The sequence below is a fragment of the Staurois parvus genome, unplaced genomic scaffold, assembly GCF_062004578.1.
Source record: "Staurois parvus isolate SC_StPar_1 unplaced genomic scaffold, SC_StPar_1.0 ptg004039l, whole genome shotgun sequence".
Lineage (NCBI taxonomy): Eukaryota > Metazoa > Chordata > Amphibia > Anura > Ranidae > Staurois > Staurois parvus.
Window position 1 is genome coordinate 27,763 of NW_028321834.1, and position 10,393 is coordinate 38,155.

At 49.1% G+C, this 10,393-nt stretch overlaps 1 long non-coding RNA gene across 1 annotated transcript; it reads left to right on the forward strand.

Moving 5' to 3' along the window:
• The first annotated feature begins 2,084 nt into the window (after positions 1-2,084).
• LOC149427093 (uncharacterized) lies at positions 2,085-7,502 on the forward strand. Its single transcript, XR_016311447.1, has 3 exons — positions 2,085-2,265; positions 4,283-4,399; positions 7,433-7,502. It is a non-coding gene; the product is annotated as an uncharacterized LOC149427093 (long non-coding RNA).
• Positions 7,503-10,393: the final 2,891 nt, after the last annotated feature.

Sequence of the window (10,393 nt, forward strand, 5' to 3'; positions counted from 1 at the left end):
AAAAGAATTTGGAAATGAAATCCACAACAAAATTTGAAATGTAAACGTATTTGTCGACTATTTTTAAGGTGCTGCAACCATAAACCAAACATAAACCATTATAAACCAGTAACATTCATTACAAATCCATATTAAAGCCAGAGAAACATTTCCCAGAGACGGCTTTGATGGATTTCCTCTCCAGTTGGTACAGACATGTTGGCGAGGTCCTCTATGCATGTTCTTCTACATGTTTCTCCTCGTGGCTTCTTCAGGAAGAACGCATTCAGGATACCAACTAAAATACAATAATAGGTGTGAGATATAAAATACTGTTCATTACGGTAAGTACATCATATACAAAGGTGAGAACCCCGCCCACAACCAGACCTCCACTCCACAAATGGTCCACCACAGAGAGGTGTCACCGAGATGGAGGGAACCTCACCAAAGAGCCGGCCAGGAGTGTGGGATAGCCCGGGGACCACCACATAGGAGGAATATCAGCAAGAAGAATCCTAGAAATATGAGTTCTATTCATTTTTAGTTTAGTTTTCTATAAGGGTGCAAATAAAACGTCATATTCCCCCCTTATATGTTCCACACTTACAAAGATCATCAGATTACACAGGTCCACTGGGGGAGCCAGAATGTCACGGAGAGGAACAACCCCAATCTATACAAATGTATAAAAAATATATATACACCATATTGCCCCAAGTATTGGGCCGATGGCCTCTCCACGCACATGACCTTCAATGGCCCCCCAGTCTCAGTCCGTAGGGTTCAATATTGAGTTGGCCCCGTCCTTCCCAAGCACATGACCTTTAATGGCCCCCCAGTCTCAGTCCGTAGGGTTCAATATTGAGTTGGCCCCGTCCTTCCCAAGCACATGACCTTTAATGGCCCCCCAGTCTCAGTCCGTAGGGTTCAATATTGAGTTGGCCCCGCCCTTCCCATGCACATGACCTTTAATGGCCTCCCAGTCTTAGTCTGTAGGGTTCAATATTGGGCCGGGCCTTTCCACACACATGACCTTTAATGGCCCCCCAGTCTTAGTCCGTAGGGTTCAATATTGAGTTGGCCCCGCCCTTTCCACGCACATGACCTTTAATGGCCCCCCAGTCTTAGTCCGTAGGGTTCAATATTGAGTTGGCCCCGCCCTTTGCAGCTATAACAGCTTCAACTCTTCTAGGAAGGCCGTCCACAAGGTTTAGGAGGGTGTCTATGGGAAGGTTGGACCATTCTTCAAGAAGCACATTTGTCAGGTCAGGCACTGATGTCGGGGGAGGGGCACTGATGTTGGGGGAGGAGGCCTGGCTCGCAGTCTCCGCTCTAATTCATCCCAAAGGTGTTCTATGGGGTTGAGGTCAGGACTCTGTGCAGGCCAGTCAAGTTCCTCCACCCCAAACTGGCTCCTCCATGTCTTTATGGACCTTGCTTTGTGCACTGGTGCGCAGTCATGTTGGAACAGGAAGGGGCCATCCCCAAACTCCTCCCACAAAGTTGGAAACTTGAAATTGTCCAAAATGTCACCTTAAGAGTTCCCTTCACCCTTCACTGGAACTAGATCCTGGATCCTTTCAATAAAGGATTTGTTCTCAGTGTTAACCCTTTAGTGAATGGCGAGGGGCTGGGTCCAGGCTGGGTCTCTCTCCACCAAGGCAAGGACCCCTATTGCTCCAGGCTCCAGGGTATTTATACACACCTCGGGCCCCCTGCTGGTCACTCTTGGCTGAGGCTGTATGTATTCAGCTTGGGGTCTCTGCCCCCTCCAGACCACTATGTTCCAGATCTCACTAGAATCCAAGAGAACGTAGGCGAGCGTGCAACTACAGAACGCAGAACAGCCAGCAAGAACCAAACCCGGATCCACCGATCCCACTGAGAAATGGATCTACAACTATAGCGCCCACCTAGGCGGGAGCCCCGTATAGAAATACCAGGAATAATACATTCATAGAAAACAATGAAATACTAAAAGACAAGACAATGTGAAGGTAGAATAGGGAAGGATGTTGGCTCATCTGTGGGTTTGGATCCCGCAGCCGGCCAGTCCCAGGAAGAGGGGAGGGGGAGGGGAAAAGGGGTAAATAAGAAGTGCAATCAGCACCATGAAGCAGACGGAGGGCGGGGGTCCCACATTGTACAACGTCTTTGCTGTAGTGAGGATCGGGCTGCGGGTCGGTTATGAGGACTCTGCTGATCTTGGGGGGTCTCGTTGTCGTTGTGCTGCTGGTGACCCCATCTAACGGTGAGCGGAGGGTGTCCCAGGATGGAGGAGAGGTGAGTTCCCTGGAGGGATTGTACGGTGTGAGGGCTCTACACATCCAGGAACATTCCGTCCATCAGAAGACCTTCTATAGACACAGCTGTCCAACCAGACATGTCCATACACATCAATTCCTACATATCACCGAGCAATGTCCTGCAGACGTATACCGAGGACGATGTATGGATACGTATCTGTCCTGTATATATACGATGTCTGCAGACGTATACCGAGGACGATGTATGGATACGTATCCGTCCCGTATATATACGATGTCTGCAGACGTATACCGAGGACGATGTATGGATACGTATCCGTCCCGTATATATATACGATGTCCGCAGACGTATACCGAGGACGATGTATGGATACGTATCTGTCCTGTATATATACGATGTCTGCAGACGTATACCGAGGACGATGTATGGATACGTATCTGTCCCGTATATATACGATGTCTGCAGACGTATACCGAGGACGATGTATGGATACGTATCTGTCCCGTATATATACGATGTCTGCAGACGTATACCGAGGACGATGTATGGATACGTATCCGTCCCGTATATATACGATGTCTGCAGACGTATACCGAGGACGATGTATGGATACGTATCTGTCCCGTATATATACGATGTCCGCAGACGTATACCGAGGACGATGTATGGATACGTATCTGTCCCGTATATATACCATGTCTGCAGACGTATACCGAGGATGATGTATGGATACGTATCTGTCCCGTATATATACGATGTCCGCAGACGTATACCGAGGACGATGTATGGATACGTATCCGTCCCGTATATATACGATGTCTGCAGACGTATACCGAGGACGATGTATGGATACGTATCTGTCCCGTATATATACCATGTCTGCAGACGTATACCGAGGACGATGTATGGATACGTATCTGTCCCGTATATATACGATGTCTGCAGACGTATACCGAGGACGATGTATGGATACGTATCTGTCCTGTATATATATACGATGTCTGCAGACGTATACCGAGGACGATGTATGGATACGTATCCGTCCCGTATATATACGATGTCTGCAGACGTATACCGAGGACGATGTATGGATACGTATCTGTCCTGTATATATACGATGTCTGCAGACGTATACCGAGGACGATGTATGGATACGTATCTGTCCCGTATATATACGATGTCTGCAGACGTATACCGAGGATGATGTATGGATACGTATCTGTCCCGTATATATACGATGTCTGCAGACGTATACCGAGGACGATGTATGGATACGTATCTGTCCCGTATATATACGATGTCCGCAGACGTATACTGAGGACGATGTATGGATACGTATCTGTCCCGTATATATACGATGTCTGCAGACGTATACCGAGGACGATGTATGGATACGTATCTGTCCCGTATATATACGATGTCCGCAGACGTATACCGAGGACGATGTATGGATACGTATCTGTCCCGTATATATACGATGTCCGCAGACGTATACTGAGGATGATGTATGGATACGTATCTGTCCCGTATATATACGATGTCCGCAGACGTATACTGAGGATGATGTATGGATACGTATCTGTCCGTATATATACGATGTCCGCAGACGTATACCGAGGACCATGTATGGATACGTATCTGTCCCGTATATATACAATGTCCGCAGACGTATACCGAGGACGATGTATGGATACGTATCTGTCCTGTATATATACCATGTCTGCATGCCTAGGGGCTTGATTGTATACACCTGTGGCCATGGAGGGGATTGGAACACCTGAATCACATGATATGGAGGGGATTGGAACACCTGAATCACATGATATGGAGGGGATTGGAACACCTGAATCAAATGATATGGAGGGCGGGGCCAATACTTTTGACAATATAGTGTATATATATGGAGGGGGAGGGGTTGGAGGACGCGTTCTGTAATTTTCCTTTAAAAGTGATGATTCTCATTGTAGAAGATTAGCCGGTCCCGTCCTTTCCATATCTCCGCTGAATGATGAATCTTTGTTTGATTCTGTAGAAGAAGTCGATGGACTCCAGAGATCTGATGGCCCCAACAGGAACCAATGAGAGCCCCAAAAAGGAAGACCGGGAAACTCTCCCGTGCTGCCGATGGCCAATAAGGAAGCCTTGCAGGGTACGGTATTGGAGATGACACTTTGGGGTTTATTTATAAAAGAATCTCCATAACTATTAGTCTGGTGGTCCGGCATGTACATTCGTTCTGTACGAGGAATCCAGCGACTGAGGATGGGGGAACTGAATGTTCTTCAGGTGTCTTCTCTTTGGGGCGAATGTTCTTATGAATATAAATAATATAAATCAGCGAGAAATGAGCGCTAAGAGAGTATGAACGGCCAGTGCTGATAGCAACGTATTACAGGAGGGCTGGACATAATAATACCATAGATTGGTGAGGATGAGGATGAGCCCATAGACTGGGGATGGTGATGATAATCCCATAGACTGGTGAGGATGAGGATGATGATCCCATAGACTGGTGATGGTGATGATAATCCCATAAACTGGTGGTGATGATGATGATGATAATGATGATCCCATAGACTTGTGGTGGTGATGATGAGGATGATGATAATCCCATAGACTGGTGATGATGATAACCCTCATCACCAGTCTATGGGATTATTAACATCATCATCACCAATCTATGAGATGATCCTCATCATTGCCACCACCAGTCTATGGGATCATCATCACCATCATCACCATCATCACCAGTCTATAGAATCATCATCATCATCACCAGTCTATGGGATCATCATCTTCATCATCACCAGTCTATGGGATCATCATCATCATCATCACCAGTCTATGGGATCATCATCACCATCATCACCAGTCTATAGAATCATCATCATCATCACCAGTCTATGGGATCATCATCACCATCATCACCAGTCTATAGAATCATCATCATCATCACCAGTCTATGGGATAATCATCATCATCACCAGTCTATAGAATCATCATCATCATCACCAGTCCATGGGATCATCATCATCACCAGTCCATGGGATCATCATCATCACCAGTCTATGGGATCATCATCATCATCACCAGTCTATGGGATCATCATCATCACCTGTCTATAGGATCATCATCATCACCAGTCTATAGAATCATCATCATCACCAGTTCTTGGGATCATCATCATCATCACCAGTTCTTGGGATCATCGTCATTATCATCATCACCAGTTCTTGGGATCATCATCATCACCAGTCCATGGGATCATCACCAGTCCATGGGACTATGAACGCCATCATCATCATCATTATCGTCATCCTCAACATCATCAGTCTATGAGATTATCATCACCATCATCACCAGTCTATGGAATTATCATCATCATCACCAATCTATGGGATTATCATCATCACCAGTCTATGGATTTATCATCATCACCAGTCCATGGGATTATCATCATCATCATCATCATCACCAGTCCATGGGATTATCATCATCATCATGATGATGATGATCTCATGGAGTGGTGATGATGATCCCAAAGACTGGTGATGATGATGATGATCCCATAGACTGGTGATGATGATGATCCCATAGACTGGTGATGATGGTGATGATAATCCAATAGAATGATAATGTTGAGGATGATGATGATGGCGATGATAGTCCCATAGACTGGTGATGATCCCATGGACTGGTGATGATGATAGTCCCATAGACTGGTGATGATCCCATGGACTGGTGATGATGATGATCCCATAGACTGGTGATGATGATGATCCCATAGACTGGTGATGATGATGATCCCATAGACTGGTGATGATGATGATCCCATGGACTGGTGATGATGATGATGATCCCATGGATTGGTGAGGATGAGGATGATAATCCCATAGACTGGTGCTGATGATGATGATCCCATGGATTGGTGAGGATGATAATCCCATAGACTGGTGATGATGATCCCATGGATTGGTGAGGATGAGGATGATAATCCCATAGACTGGTGATGATGATGATGATCCCATGGATTGGTGATGATGATGATCCCATGGATTGGTGATGATGATGATGATGATGATCCCATGGATTGGTGATGGCGATGATAATCTCATGAACTGATGATGATGATGATCCCATGGATTGGTGATGATGATGATGATGATGATGACCCCATGGATTGGTGATGGCGATGATGATAATCTCATGAACTGATGATGATGATGATCCCATGGACTGGTGATGATGGTGATCCCATGGACTGGTGATGGTGATCCCATGGACTGGTGATGATGATGATCCCATGGACTGGTGATGATGATGATGATGATCCCATAGACTGGTGATGATGGTGATGATCCCATAGACTGGTGATGATGATGATCCCATGGACTGGTGATGATGATGATCCCATAGACTGGTGATGATGATGATCCCATGGACTGGTGATGATGATGATCCCATAGACTGGTGATGATGATGATCCCATGGACTGGTGATGATGATCCCATGGACTGGTGATGATGGTTGGTAGGGATGAGTCCTTGGTGGGAACACAGGTTCAGACAGAACATTGCTTGTCCAGGCCTTCATCTGAACGCCCAATCTTTTCCCACTTTGGTGGGACCCGGCTGTCATGTATTCCGCCATCACTGTACTGTATATGGCAGCTTCCTTCCTGTCAATGCTGGTGAAGGGAGCAGCAGAAGCCGGCAGGGTCAGGTACAGTGCCTGTCGGATGGGCTCTGTACACAGTGTCCGAGGATGGCTCCATTCACACACATGAACGGGTGAACTGGCCCCCAGAGGGCTGTCTCTGAGGTCATGTGTCTACACGGCACTCCAGAAACAGACATCCACCACTCCGCCCATTTATTCATACTGTGGGGGCAGTAAGGGGGTAAAAACTACGACCAGAAGAAACCCCCCGATTCTGCCCCATTCTCACAACCAACTCGCCCAGAACGAATGTACATGAGACTTTGCTGGACGAATAGCTGTACATCTTCTATAAATAGAGGCGTCATGTCTCCTGTCTGTGGGGTCATCTGCCGCCATCTTCTGACACGCCGGTCACTGTACTAATCCCACTCTTCCCTTCCCTCCTCTCCTCTTCTCTTCTCTTCTCTTTTGTTCTCTTCCCGTCCTTTCTCTTCTCTTCTCTTCTCTTCTCTCTCCGCAGAAATGTTCAAGTCTAGGACCATCAGACTTCCCACCTGACTGATCGTATCACCACTGATGGACAGGTAATTTGGGTTCTATGTGTGATGTCCCCGGGGATGGGGGGGGATGGGGGGGGACATCCAGAAATTCTGCCCCTCCCCCTCGGGGTGATATTTCATTGTCTAGTAGAATGATCCCTTCATACATCCCTACCTACTACTTACTGTACAACCCAGGACTGGGGGGGGGGGGGGGCTATATCCCCGGTCAGGAGATTCCCCTTCACTTCCTGTCCCGCGGACACAACAGGAAGTCAGAGGATCCAGGGAACATATGGGGGGCCTGAGGGCACCAAACTGTGCAGAGACGGGGCCACACCATACATTTCATCATCAGAATCCCCCTATATAAGAGTCTCCCTTACATTCCCCTTTACATTCGGGTCCCCATCAGCATCCCCCTTACATCAAAGTCCCCTCTTACATCAGGGTCCCCATCAGAATCCCCCCCTTACATCAGGGTCCCCACCACAGTCCCCCTCTTACATCAGGTTCCCCATCAGAGTCCCCCCTTACATCAGGGTTCCCATCAGAGTCCCCCCCTTACATCAGGGTCCCCATCAGAGTTCCCCCCTTACATCAGGGTCCCCATCAGAATCCCCCCCCCTTACATCAGGGTCCCCATCAGAATCCCCCCTTACATCAGGGTCCCCATCAGAGTCCCCCTCCCCTTACATTAGGGTCCCCATCAGAGTCCCCCCTTACATCAGGGTCCCCATCAGAATCCCCCCCCCTTACATCAGGGTCCCCATCAGAATCCCCCCCCCTTACATCAGGGTCCCCATCAGTGTCCCCCCCTTACATCAGGCTCCCCATCAGAGTCCCCCCCCTTACATGAGGGTCCCCATCAGAATCCCCCCCCTTACATCAGGGTCCCCATCAGAGTCCCCCCCTTACATCAGGGTCCCCATCAGTGTCCCCCCCTTACATCAGGGTCCCCATCAGAGTCCCCCCCTTACATCAGGGTCCCCATCAGAATCCCCCCCCCTTTACATCAGGGTCCCCATCAGAGTCCCCCCTTACATCAGAGTCCCCATCAGAATCCCCCCCCCCTTACATCAGGGTCCCCATCAGAATCCCCCCTTGGGTATTCAGAATGAACCCCGTTTCTCCCTCACCATCCTTCTTCCATCGCAGTCATTGCACTGGGAGATGGTGCAGTAAAGTGTGACCTCTGTGTGATGCTGCAAACCAGGCAGCTGTGTGTGAGTGCGGGTTCCCACGTTGGATTAGGCCGCCCATTCATTGGTGGTGAAAGTGTGAAAACAGGCGGGGCGCCGGAGAAATCTGCTGCTGTGTTGTGATCAGCAATCAGGGGCAGGACAAGGGGGGGGGGGCAGAAGGGGCAGGTGCCCCGGACACAGGGAGGCAAGGGGGGGCAGAGAATGGACGCAGAGTGGTACCCCCGTTCTACAACATGTATGTACAGTGGGGGGGGGCAGAGAATGGACGCAGAGTGGTACCCCCATTCTATGACATGTATGTACAGTGGGGGAGGGGGCAGAGAATGGACGCAGAGTGGTACCCCCGTTCTACAACATGTATGTACAGTGGGGGGGGGGCAGAGAATGGACGCAGAGTGGTACCCCCATTCTATGACATGTATGTACAGTGGGGGAGGGGGGCAGAGTACAGGGGCGGACTGACCATTTGGAAACTCGGGCACTGCCCGAGGGCCCGGGGTCAGTAGGGGGCCCCATGAGATGCCCCTGGTACCTTTTTCATAGGCTTTTTGAGTTTGGGCAAGGACACAGGGGCCCCATGATCCCCTATTGCCCGGGGGCCCCATGAGTTGTCAGTCCGCCCCTGGGCAGAGAATAGACGCAGAGTGGTACCCCCCATTCTATGACATGTATGTACAGTGGGGGAGGGGGGCAGAGAATAGACGCAGAGTGGTACCCCCATTCTATGACATGTATGTACAGTGGGGGAGGGGGGCAGAGAATAGACGCAGAGTGGTACCCCCATTCTATGACATGTATGTACAGTGGGGGAGGGGGGCAGAGAATAGACGCAGAGTGGTACCCCCATTCTATGACATGTATGTACAGTGGGGGAGGGGGGCAGAGAATAGACGCAGAGTGGTACCCCCATTCTATGACATGTATGTACAGTGGGGGAGGGGGGCAGAGAATAGACGCAGAGTGGTACCCCCATTCTATGACATGTATGTACAGTGGGGGAGGGGGGCAGAGAATGGATGCAGAGTGGTACCCCCATTCTATGACATGTATGCACAATGGGGGAGGGGGGCGCAGTTCTGGATCCTCACCCTGGGAGCTGGACAACCCCAGGAACAATGGCGGGGGCGCGGCGCACTGTAGGCGCACATTCATGGCAATGCACCACAATGGACAATGGATGGCGCCACCCAGCGGCTGTCTGAGAGCTTTTCTGGTGTCTCCGCCGGGGAGGATTTTACAGGTAAAAACACAAATCAAATCCGCAGAGAAATCTTACACACAGGACATGTGTAGCACATTCAGTCTCTCTGTCCTGCCGCTGGGACCTCTCTCCCAGTATACTGTACACAGGACATGTGTAGCACATCCAGTCTCTCTGTCCTGCCGCTGGGACTCCTCTCCCAGTATACTGTACACAGGACATGTGTAGCACATCCAGTCTCTCTGTCCTGCCGCTGGGACCCCTCTACCAGTATACTGTACACAGGACATGTGTAGCACATCCAGTCTCTCTGTCCTGCCGCTGGGACCCCTCTCCCAGTATACTGTACACAGGACATGTGTAGCACATCCAGTCTCTCTGTTCTGCCGCTGGGACCCCTCTACCAGTATACTGTACACAGGACATGTGTAGCACATCCAGTCCCTCTGTATAAGACCCCACAACTCTTCTCTACGCTGGAAAGCATCAGATCAAAAAAAAAATCTAGCGCTTTAAAAAATAAAATATAAAATAAA